Source organism: Lissotriton vulgaris, chromosome 2_2, assembly GCF_964263255.1.
Source record: "Lissotriton vulgaris chromosome 2_2, aLisVul1.2, whole genome shotgun sequence".
NCBI classification, from domain to species: domain Eukaryota; kingdom Metazoa; phylum Chordata; class Amphibia; order Caudata; family Salamandridae; genus Lissotriton; species Lissotriton vulgaris.
The window spans coordinates 171,089,792-171,103,303 of NC_141688.1; positions in this window are offsets into that span (position 1 = coordinate 171,089,792).

The window sequence follows — 13,512 nt, forward strand, 5'->3', positions numbered from 1 at the left end:
CCTTCCGAACAGTGCTCCCAGACCCCTCAACCCACCCCCAAGGATCTAGAACACCCCCAAGCCGCCCGCCAAAAACATGCAATACTAGCAGGCCTAAATTTCAATCGTGCCAAAACGCTCTCTGCAACTAGACCCAAACCCCCTTTTTCCACCATGGATTTTCTTCAAACCACTTGCAATCAAAATTAGACCTTCCCAGCAGTGCTCCCAGACCCCTCAACCCACCCCCAAAAATCTAGAACACCCCCAAACAGACCCCCAAAAACATGCAATACTGCTTAAATAAAACCTTTCCACCAGGGATTTTCTTCAAACCACTTGCAATCAAAATTAGACCTTCCCAGCAGTGCTCACACACCCCTCAACCCACCCCGAAAAATCAAGAACACCCCAAACAGCCCCCCAAAAACATGCAATACTGCTAAAAACAAAAATGTTTCCGCCAGGGATTTTCTTCATACCACTTGCAATCAAAATTAGACCTTCCGAGCAGTGCTCCCAGACCCCTCAACCCACACCCAAAGATCTAGAACACCCCCAAACAGCCCCCCAAAAACATGCAATACTGCTGGGCCTAAGTTTCAATCTTGCCAAAACGCTCTCTGCAACTAGGCCCAAGCCCCCTTTTTCTACCATGGATTTTCTTCAAACCACTTGCATTCAAAATTAGACCTTCCCAGCAGTGCTCCCAGACCACTCAACCCACCCCCAAAAATCTAGAACACCCCCAAACAGCCCCCAAAAACATGCAATACTGCTAAAAACAAAAACTTTTCCACCAGGGATTTTCTTCAAACCACTTGCAATCAAAATTAGACCTTCCGAGCAGTGCTCCCAGACCCCTCAACCCACACCCAAAGATCTAGAACACCGCCAAGCAGCCCGCCAAAAACATAAAATACTACCAGGCCTGTTTCAATCGTGCCAAAACGCTCTCTGCAACTAGGCCCAAACCCCCCTTTTCCACCATGGATTTTCTTCAAACCACTTGCAATCAAAATTAGACCTTCCCAGCAGTGCTCCCAGACCCCTCAACCCAACCTCAAAAATCTAGATTCCCCCCAAACAGCCCCCCAAAAACATGCAATACTGCTTAAAAAAACGTTTCCACCATGGATTTTCTTCAAACCACTTGCAAATTAAATTAGAACTTCCAAGCAGTGCTCACAGACCCCTCAACCCACCACCAAAGATCTAGAACACCCCCAAGCAGCCCCCTAAAAACATGCAATACTACCAGGCCTAAGTTTCAATCGTGCCAAAATGCTCTCTGCAACTAGGCCCAAACCCCCCTTTTCCACCATGGATTTTCTTCAAGCCACTTGCAATCAAAATTATACCTTCCCACCAGTGCTCCCAGACCCATCAACCCACCCCCAAAGATCTAGAACCCCCCTAGCAGCCACCCAAAGACATGCAATACTGCTAGGCCTAAAATTCGATCTTGCCAAAATGTTCTCTGCAACTAGGCCCAAACCCCCCTTTTCTACCATGGATTTTCTTCAAACCACTTGCATTCAAAATTAGACCATCCCAGCAGTGCTCCCAGACCCCTCAACCCACCCCAAAAAATCTAGAACATCCCCAAACAGCCCCCCAAAAACATGCAATACTTCTAAAAACAAAATCTTTTCCACCAGGGATTTTCTTCAAACCACTTGCAATCAAAATTAGACCTTCCGAGCAGTGCTCCCAGACCCCTCAACCCACACCCAAAGATCTAGAACACCCCCAAGCAGCCCGCCAAAAACATAAAATACTACCAGGCCAAAATTTCAATCGAGCCAAAACGCTCTCTGCAACTAGACCCAAACATCCTTTTTCCACCATGGATTTTCTTCAAACCACTTGCAATCAAAATTAGACCTTCCCAGCAGTGCTCCCAGACCCCTCAACCCACCCCCAAAAATCTAGAACACACCCAAACAGACCCCCAAAAACATGCAATACTGCTTAAATAAAACGTTTCCGCCAGGGATTTTCTTCAAACCACTTGCAATCAAAATTAGACATTTCCAGCAGTGCTCACACACCCCTCAACCCACCCCGAAAAATCTAGAACACCCCCAAACAGCCCCCCAAAAACATGCAATACTGCTAAAAACAAAAACGTTTCCGCCATGGATTTTCTTCAAACCACTTGCAATCAAAATTAGACCTTCTGAGCAGTGCTCCCAGACCCCTCAACCCACACCCAAAGATCTAGAACACCCCCAAACAGCCCCCCAAAAAAATGCAATACTGCTGGGCCTAAGTTCCAATCTTGCCAAAACGCTCTCTGCAACTAGGCCCAAGCCCCCTTTTTCTACCATGGATTTTCTTCAAACCACTTGCATTCAAAATTAGACCTTCCCAGCAGTGCTCCCAGACCACTCAACCCACCCCCAAAAATCTAGAACACCCCCAAACAGCCCCCAAAAACATGCAATACTGCTAAAAACAAAAACTTTTCCACCAGGGATTTTCTTCAAACCACTTGCAATCAAAATTAGACCTTCCGAGCAGTGCTCCCAGACCCTTCAACCCACACCCAAAGATCTAGAACACCGCCAAGCAGCCCGCCAAAAACATAAAATACTACCAGGCCTGTTTCAATCGTGCCAAAACGCTCTCTGCAACTAGGCCCAAACCCCCCTTTTCCACAATGGATTTTCTTAAAACCACTTGCAATCAAAATTAGACCTTCCCAGCAGTGCTCCCAGACCCCTCAACCCAACCTCAAAAATCTAGATTTCCCCCGAACAGCCCCCCAAAAACATGCAATACTGCTTAAAAAAAACGTTTCCACCATGGGTTTTCTTCAAACCACTTGCAATCAAAATTAGAATTTCCCACCAGTGCTCCCAGACCACTCAACCCAACCCCAAATATCTAGAACCCCCCCAAAGCAGCCACCCAAAAACATGCAATACTGCTAGGCCTAAGATTCTATCTTGCCAAAACGTTCTCTGCAACTCGGCCCAAAGCCCCCTTTTCTGCCATGGAATTTCTTCAAACCACTTGCATTCAAAATTAGACCATCCCAGCAGTGCTCCCAGACCCCTCAACCCACCCCGAAAAATCTAGAACATCCCCAAACAGCCCCCCAAAAACATGCAATACTGCTAAAAACAAAATCTTTTCCACCAGTGATTTTCTTCAAACCACTTGCAATCAAAATTAGACCTTCCGAGCAGTGCTCCCAGACCCCTCAACCCACCACCGAAGATCTAGAACACCCCCAAGCAGCCCGCCAAAAACATGCAATACTACTAGGCCTAAGTTTCAATCGTGCCAAAACGCTCTCTGCAATTAGGCCCAAACCCCCCTTTTCCACCATGGATTTTCTTCAAACCACTTGCAATCAAAATTAGACCTTCCCAGCAGTGCTCCCAGACCCCTCAACCCAACCTCAAAAATCTAGATTCCCCCCAAACAGCCCCCCAAAAACATGCAATACTGCTTAAAAAAAACGTTTCCACCAGGGATTTTCTTCAAACCACTTGCAATTAAAATTAGAACTTCCAAGCAGTGCTCACAGACCCCTCAACACACCACCAAAGATCTAGAACCCCCCTAGCAGCCACCCAAAGACATGCAATACTGCTAGGCCTAAAATTCAATCTTGCCAAAATGTTCTCTGCAACTAGGCCCAAACCCCCCTTTTCTACCATGGATTTTCTTCAAACCACTTGCAATCAAAATTAGACCTTCCCACCAGTGCTCCCAGACCCCTCAACCCACCACAAAGATCTAGAACCCCCCTAGCAGCCACCCAAAGACATGCAATACTGCTAGGCCTAAAATTCAATCTTGCCAAAATGTTCTCTGCAACTAGGCCCAAACCCCCCTTTTCTACCATGGATTTTCTTCAAACCACTTACATTCAAAATTAGACCATCCCAGCAGTGCTCCCAGACCCCTCAACCCACCCCAAAAAATCTAGAACATCCCCAAACAGCCCCCAAAAAACATAAAATACTGCTAAAAACAAAATCGTTTCCACCAGTGATTTTCTTCAAACCACTTGCAATCAAAATTAGACATTCTGAGCAGTGCTCCCAGACCCCTCAACCCACCCCCAAAAATCTAGAACACCCCCAAGCAGCCCGCCAAAAACATGCAATACTACCAGGCATAAGTTTCAATCGTGCCAAAACGCTCTCTGCAACCAGGCCCAAACCCCCCTTTTCCACCATGGATTTTCTTCAAACCACTTGCAATCAAAATTAGACCTTCCCAGCAGTGCTCCCAGACCCCTCAACCCACCCCCAAAAATCTAGAACACCCCCAAACAGACCCCCAAAAACATGCAATACTGCTTAAATAAAACCTTTCCGCCAGGGATTTTCTTCAAACCACTTGCAATCAAAATTAGACCTTCCCAGCAGTGCTCACACACCCCTCAACCCACCCCGAAAAATCAAGAACACCCCAAACAGCCCCCCAAAAACATGCAATACTGCTAAAAACAAAAATGTTTCCGCCAGGGATTTTCTTCATACCACTTGCAATCAAAATTAGACCTTCCGAGCAGTGCTCCCAGACCCCTCAACCCACACCCAAAGATCTAGAACACCCCCAAACAGCCCCCCAAAAACATGCAATACTGCTGGGCCTAAGTTTCAATCTTGCCAAAACGCTCTCTGCAACTAGGCCCAAGCCCCCTTTTTCTACCATGGATTTTCTTCAAACCACTTGCATTCAAAATTAGACCTTCCCAGCAGTGCTCCCAGACCACTCAACCCACCCCCAAAAATCTAGAACACCCCCAAACAGCCCCCAAAAACATGCAATACTGCTAAAAACAAAAACTTTTCCACCAGGGATTTTCTTCAAACCACTTGCAATCAAAATTAGACCTTCCGAGCAGTGCTCCCAGACCCCTCAACCCACACCCAAAGATCTAGAACACCGCCAAGCAGCCCGCCAAAAACATAAAATACTACCAGGCCTGTTTCAATCGTGCCAAAACGCTCTCTGCAACTAGGCCCAAACCCCCCTTTTCCACCATGGATTTTCTTCAAACCACTTGCAATCAAAATTAGACCTTCCCAGCAGTGCTCCCAGACCCCTCAACCCAACCTCAAAAATCTAGATTCCCCCCAAACAGCCCCCCAAAAACATGCAATACTGCTTAAAAAAACGTTTCCACCATGGATTTTCTTCAAACCACTTGCAAATTAAATTAGAACTTCCAAGCAGTGCTCACAGACCCCTCAACCCACCACCAAAGATCTAGAACACCCCCAAGCAGCCCCCTAAAAACATGCAATACTACCAGGCCTAAGTTTCAATCGTGCCAAAATGCTCTCTGCAACTAGGCCCAAACCCCCCTTTTCCACCATGGATTTTCTTCAAACCACTTGCAATCAAAATTATACCTTCCCACCAGTGCTCCCAGACCCATCAACCCACCCCCAAAGATCTAGAACCCCCCTAGCAGCCACCCAAAGACATGCAATACTGCTAGGCCTAAAATTCGATCTTGCCAAAATGTTCTCTGCAACTAGGCCCAAACCCCCCTTTTCTACCATGGATTTTCTTCAAACCACTTGCATTCAAAATTAGACCATCCCAGCAGTGCTCCCTGACCCCTCAACCCACCCCAAAAAATCTAGAACATCCCCAAACAGCCCCCCAAAAACATGCAATACTTCTAAAAACAAAATCTTTTCCACCAGGGATTTTCTTCAAACCACTTGCAATCAAAATTAGACCTTCCGAGCAGTGCTCCCAGACCCCTCAACCCACACCCAAAGATCTAGAACACCCCCAAGCAGCCCGCCAAAAACATAAAATACTACCAGGCCAAAATTTCAATCGTGCCAAAACGCTCTCTGCAACTAGACCCAAACATCCTTTTTCCACCATGGATTTTCTTCAAACCACTTGCAATCAAAATTAGACCTTCCCAGCAGTGCTCCCAGACCCCTCAACCCACCCCCAAAAATCTAGAACACACCCAAACAGACCCCCAAAAACATGCAATACTGCTTAAATAAAACGTTTCCGCCAGGGATTTTCTTCAAACCACTTGCAATCAAAATTAGACATTTCCAGCAGTGCTCACACACCCCTCAACCCACCCCAAAAATTCTAGAACACCCCCAAACAGCCCCCCAAAAACATGCAATACTGCTAAAAACAAAAACGTTTCCGCCATGGATTTTCTTCAAACCACTTGCAATCAAAATTAGACCTTCTGAGCAGTGCTCCCAGACCCCTCAACCCACACCCAAAGATCTAGAACACCCCCAAACAGCCCCCCAAAAAAATGCAATACTGCTGGGCCTAAGTTCCAATCTTGCCAAAACGCTCTCTGCAACTAGGCCCAAGCCCCCTTTTTCTACCATGGATTTTCTTCAAACCACTTGCATTCAAAATTAGACCTTCCCAGCAGTGCTCCCAGACCACTCAACCCACCCCCAAAAATCTAGAACACCCCCAAACAGCCCCCAAAAACATGCAATACTGCTAAAAACAAAAACTTTTCCACCAGGGATTTTCTTCAAACCACTTGCAATCAAAATTAGACCTTCCGAGCAGTGCTCCCAGACCCTTCAACCCACACCCAAAGATCTAGAACACCGCCAAGCAGCCCGCCAAAAACATAAAATACTACCAGGCCTGTTTCAATCGTGCCAAAACGCTCTCTGCAACTAGGCCCAAACCCCCCTTTTCCACAATGGATTTTCTTAAAACCACTTGCAATCAAAATTAGACCTTCCCAGCAGTGCTCCCAGACCCCTCAACCCAACCTCAAAAATCTAGATTTCCCCCGAACAGCCCCCCAAAAACATGCAATACTGCTTAAAAAAAACGTTTCCACCATGGGTTTTCTTCAAACCACTTGCAATCAAAATTAGAATTTCCCACCAGTGCTCCCAGACCACTCAACCCAACCCCAAAGATCTAGAACCCCCCCAAAGCAGCCACCCAAAAACATGCAATACTGCTAGGCCTAAGATTCTATCTTGCCAAAACGTTCTCTGCAACTCGGCCCAAAGCCCCCTTTTCTGCCATGGAATTTCTTCAAACCACTTGCATTCAAAATAAGACCATCCCAGCAGTGCTCCCAGACCCCTCAACCCACCCCGAAAAATCTAGAACATCCCCAAACAGCCCCCCAAAAACATGCAATACTGCTAAAAACAAAATCTTTTCCACCAGTGATTTTCTTCAAACCACTTGCAATCAAAATTAGACCTTCCGAGCAGTGCTCCCAGACCCCTCAACCCACCACCGAAGATCTAGAACACCCCCAAGCAGCCCGCCAAAAACATGCAATACTACTAGGCCTAAGTTTCAATCGTGCCAAAACGCTCTCTGCAATTAGGCCCAAACCCCCCTTTTCCACCATGGATTTTCTTCAAACCACTTGCAATCAAAATTAGACCTTCCCAGCAGTGCTCCCAGACCCCTCAACCCAACCTCAAAAATCTAGATTCCCCCCAAACAGCCCCCCAAAAACATGCAATACTGCTTAAAAAAAACGTTTCCACCAGGGATTTTCTTCAAACCACTTGCAATTAAAATTAGAACTTCCAAGCAGTGCTCACAGACCCCTCAACACACCACCAAAGATCTAGAACCCCCCTAGCAGCCACCCAAAGACATGCAATACTGCTAGGCCTAAAATTCAATCTTGCCAAAATGTTCTCTGCAACTAGGCCCAAACCCCCCTTTTCTACCATGGATTTTCTTCAAACCACTTGCAATCAAAATTAGACCTTCCCACCAGTGCTCCCAGACCCCTCAACCCACCACAAAGATCTAGAACCCCCCTAGCAGCCACCCAAAGACATGCAATACTGCTAGGCCTAAAATTCAATCTTGCCAAAATGTTCTCTGCAACTAGGCCCAGACCCCCCTTTTCTACCATGGATTTTCTTCAAACCACTTACATTCAAAATTAGACCATCCCAGCAGTGCTCCCAGACCCCTCAACCCACCCCAAAAAATCTAGAACATCCCCAAACAGCCCCCCAAAAACATAAAATACTGCTAAAAACAAAATCGTTTCCACCAGTGATTTTCTTCAAACCACTTGCAATCAAAATTAGACATTCCGAGCAGTGCTCCCAGACCCCTCAACCCACCCCCAAAAATCTAGAACACCCCCAAGCAGCCCGCCAAAAACATGCAATACTACCAGGCATAAGTTTCAATCGTGCCAAAACGCTCTCTGCAACCAGGCCCAAACCCCCCTTTTCCACCATGGATTTTCTTCAAACCACTTGCAATCAAAATTAGACCTTCCCAGCAGTGCTCCCAGACCCCTCAACCCACCCCCAAAAATCTAGAACACCCCCAAACAGACCCCCAAAAACATGCAATACTGCTTAAATAAAACCTTTCCGCCAGGGATTTTCTTCAAACCACTTGCAATCAAAATTAGACCTTCCCAGCAGTGCTCACACACCCCTCAACCCACCCCGAAAAATCAAGAACACCCCAAACAGCCCCCCAAAAACATGCAATACTGCTAAAAACAAAAATGTTTCCGCCAGGGATTTTCTTCATACCACTTGCAATCAAAATTAGACCTTCCGAGCAGTGCTCCCAGACCCCTCAACCCACACCCAAAGATCTAGAACACCCCCAAACAGCCCCCCAAAAACATGCAATACTGCTGGGCCTAAGTTTCAATCTTGCCAAAACGCTCTCTGCAACTAGGCCCAAGCCCCCTTTTTCTACCATGGATTTTCTTTAAACCACTTGCATTCAAAATTAGACCTTCCCAGCAGTGCTCCCAGACCACTCAACCCACCCCCAAAAATCTAGAACACCCCCAAACAGCCCCCAAAAACATGCAATACTGCTAAAAACAAAAACTTTTCCACCAGGGATTTTCTTCAAACCACTTGCAATCAAAATTAGACCTTCCGAGCAGTGCTCCCAGACCCCTCAACCCACACCCAAAGATCTAGAACACCGCCAAGCAGCCCGCCAAAAACATAAAATACTACCAGGCCTGTTTCAATCGTGCCAAAACGCTCTCTGCAACTAGGCCCAAACCCCCCTTTTCCACCATGGATTTTCTTCAAACCACTTGCAATCAAAATTAGACCTTCCCAGCAGTGCTCCCAGACCCCTCAACCCAACCTCAAAAATCTAGATTCCCCCCAAACAGCCCCCCAAAAACATGCAATACTGCTTAAAAAAACGTTTCCACCATGGATTTTCTTCAAACCACTTGCAAATTAAATTAGAACTTCCAAGCAGTGCTCACAGACCCCTCAACCCACCACCAAAGATCTAGAACACCCCCAAGCAGCCCCCTAAAAACATGCAATACTACCAGGCCTAAGTTTCAATCGTGCCAAAATGCTCTCTGCAACTAGGCCCAAACCCCCCTTTTCCACCATGGATTTTCTTCAAACCACTTGCAATCAAAATTATACCTTCCCACCAGTGCTCCCAGACCCATCAACCCACCCCCAAAGATCTAGAACCCCCCTAGCAGCCACCCAAAGACATGCAATACTGCTAGGCCTAAAATTCGATCTTGCCAAAATGTTCTCTGCAACTAGGCCCAAACCCCCCTTTTCCACCATGGATTTTCTTCAAACCACTTGCAATCAAAATTAGACCTTCCCACCAGTGCTCCCAGACCCCTCAAACCCCCCCAAAGATCTAGAACCCCCTCAAGCAGCCAACCAAAGACATGCAATACTGCTAGGCCTAAGATTCAATCTTGCCAAAACGTTCTCTGCAACTAGGCCCAAACCCGCCTTTTCTACCATGGATTTTCTTCAAACCATTTGCATTCAGAATTAGACCATCCCAGCAGTGCTCCAAGACCCCTCAACCCACCCCGAAAAATCGAGAACACCCCAAAACATCCCCCCAAAAACATGCAATACTGCTAAAAACAAAAACGTTTCCACCAGGGATTTTCTTCAAACCACTTGCAATAAAATTAGACCTTCCGAACAGTGCTCCCAGACCCCTCAACCCACCCCCAAGGATCTAGAACACCCCCAAGCCGCCCGCCAAAAACATGCAATACTAGCAGGCCTAAATTTCAATCGTGCCAAAACGCTCTCTGCAACTAGACCCAAACCTCCTTTTTCCACCATGGATTTTCTTCAAACCACTTGCAATCAAAATTAGACCTTCCCAGCAGTGCTCCCAGACCCCTCAACCCACCCCCAAAAATCTAGAACACCCCCAAACAGACCCCCAAAAACATGCAATACTGCTTAAATAAAACCTTTCCGCCAGGGATTTTCTTCAAACCACTTGCAATCAAAATTAGACCTTCCCAGCAGTGCTCACACACCCCTCAACCCACCCCGAAAAATCTAGAACACCCCAAACAGCCCCCCAAAAACATGCAATACTGCTAAAAACAAAAACGTTTCCGCCAGGGATTTTCTTCAAACCACTTGCAATAAAATTAGACCTTCCGAACAGTGCTCCCAGACCCCTCAACCCACCCCCAAGGATCTAGAACACCCCCAAGCCGCCCGCCAAAAACATGCAATACTAGCAGGCCTAAATTTCAATCGTGCCAAAACGCTCTCTGCAACTAGACCCAAACCTCCTTTTTCCACCATGGATTTTCTTCAAACCACTTGCAATCAAAATTAGACCTTCCCAGCAGTGCTCCCAGACCCCTCAACCCACCCCCAAAAATCTAGAACATCCCCAAACAGACCCCCAAAAACATGCAATACTGCTTAAATAAAACCTTTCCGCCAGGGATTTTCTTCAAACCACTTGCAATCAAAATTAGACCTTCCCAGCAGTGCTCACACACCCCTCAACCCACCCCGAAAAATCTAGAACACCCCAAACAGCCCCCCAAAAACATGCAATACTGCTAAAAACAAAAACGTTTCCGCCAGGGATTTTCTTCAAACCACTTGCAATCAAAATTAGACCTTCCGAGCAGTGCTCCCAGACCCCTCAACCCACACCCAAAGATCTAGAACACCCCCAAACAGCCCCCCAAAAACATGCAATACTGCTGGGCCTAAGTTTCAATCTTGCCAAAACGCTCTCTGCAACTAGGCCCAAGCCCCCTTTTTCTACCATGGATTTTCTTCAAACCACTTGCATTCAAAATTAGACCTTCCCAGCAGTGCTCCCAGACCACTCAACCCAACCCCAAAAATCTAGAACACCCCCAAACAGCCCCCAAAAACATGCAATACTGCTAAAAACAAAAACTTTTCCACCAGGGATTTTCTTCAAACCACTTGCAATCAAAATTAGACCTTCCGAGCAGTGCTCCCAGACCCCTCAACCCACACCCAAAGATCTAGAACACCGCCAAGCAGCCCGCCAAAAACATAAAATACTACCAGGCCTGGTTCAATCGTGCCAAAACGCTCTCTGCAACTAGGCCCAAACCCCCCTTTTCCACCATGGATTTTCTTCAAACCACTTGCAATCAAAATTAGACTTTCCCAGCAGTGCTCCCAGACCCCTCAACCCAACCTTAAAAATCTAGATTCCCCCCAAACAGCCCCCCAAAAACATGCAATACTGCTTAAAAAAAACGTTTCCACCATGGATTTTCTTCAAACCACTTGCAAATTAAATTAGAACTTCCAAGCAGTGCTCACAGACCCCTCAACCCACCACCAAAGATCTAGAACACCCCCAAGCAGCCCCCTAAAAACATGCAATACTACCAGGCCTAAGTTTCAATCGTGCCAAAATGCTCTCTGCAACTAGGCCCAAACCCCACTTTTTCACCATGGATTTTCTTCAAACCACTTGCAATCAAAATTATACCTTCCCACCAGTGCTCCCAGACCCATCAACCCACCCCCAAAGATCTAGAACCCCCCTAGCAGCCACCCAAAGACATGCAATACTGCTAGGCCTAAAATTCGATCTTGCCAAAATGTTCTCTGCAACTAGGCCCAAACCCCCCTTTTCTACCATGGATTTTCTTCAAACCACTTGCATTCAAAATTAGACCATCCCAGCAGTGCTCCCAGACCCCTCAACCCACCCCGAAAAATCTAGAACATCCCCAAACAGCCCCCCAAAAACATGCAATACTGCTAAAAACAAAATCTTTTCCACCAGGGATTTTCTTCAAACCACTTGCAATCAAAATTAGACCTTCCGAGCAGTGCTCCCAGACCCCTCAACCCACACCCAAAGATCTAGAACACCCCCAAGCAGCCCGCCAAAAACATAAAATACTACCAGGCCAAAATTTCAATCGTGCCAAGACGCTCTCTGCAACTAGACCCAAACATCCTTTTTCCACCATGGATTTTCTTCAAACCACTTGCAATCAAAATTAGACCTTCCCAGCAGTGCTCCCAGACCCCTCAACCCACCCCCAAAAATCTAGAACACCCCCAAACAGACCCCCAAAAACATGCAATACTGCTTAAATAAAACGTTTCCGCCGGGGATTTTCTTCAAACCACTTGCAATCAAAATTAGACCTTCCCAGCAGTGCTCACACACCCCTCAACCCACCCCGAAAAATCTAGAACACCCCCAAACAGCCCCCCAAAAACATGCAATACTGCTAAAAACAAAAACGTTTCCGCCATGGATTTTCTTCAAACCACTTGCAATCAAAATTAGACCTTCCGAGCAGTGCTCCCAGACCCCTCAACCCACACCCAAAGATCTAGAACACCCCCAAACAGCCCCCCAAAAACATGCAATACTGCTGGGCCTAAGTTCCAATCTTGCCAAAACGCTCTCTGCAACTAGGCCCAAGCCCCCTTTTTCTACCATGGATTTTCTTCAAACCACTTGCATTCAAAATTAGACCTTCCCAGCAGTGCTCCCAGACCACTCAACCCACCCCCAAAAATCTAGAACACCCCCAAACAGCCCCCCAAAAACATGCAATACTGCTAAAAACAAAAACTGTTCCACCAGGGATTTTCTTCAAACCACTTGCAATCAAAATTAGACCTTCCGAGCAGTGCTCCCAGACCCCTCAACCCACACCCAAAGATCTAGAACACCGCCAAGCAGCCCGCCAAAAACATAAAATAATACCAGGCCTGTTTCAATCGTGCCAAAACGCTCTCTGCAACTAGGCCCAAACCCCCCTTTTCCACAATGGATTTTCTTAAAACCACTTGCAATCAAAATTAGACCTTCCCAGCAGTGCTCCCAGACCCCTCAACCCAACCTCAAAAATCTAGATTTCCCCCGAACAGCCCCCCAAAAACATGTAATACTGCTTAAAAAAAACGTTTCCACCATGGATTTTCTTCAAACCACTTGCAATCAAAATTAGAATTTCCCACCAGTGCTCCCAGACCACTCAACCCAACCCCAAAGATCTAGAACCCCCCCAAGCAGCCACCCAAAAACATGCAATACTGCTAGGCCTACGATTCTATCTTGCCAAAACGTTCTCTGCAACTCGGCCCAAAGCCCCCTTTTCTGCCATGGAATTTCTTCAAACCACTTGCATTCAAAATTAGACCATCCCAGCAGTGCTCCCAGACCCCTCAACCCACCCCGAAAAATCTAGAACATCTCCAAACAGCCCCCCAAAAACATGCAATACTGCTAAAAACAAAATCTTTT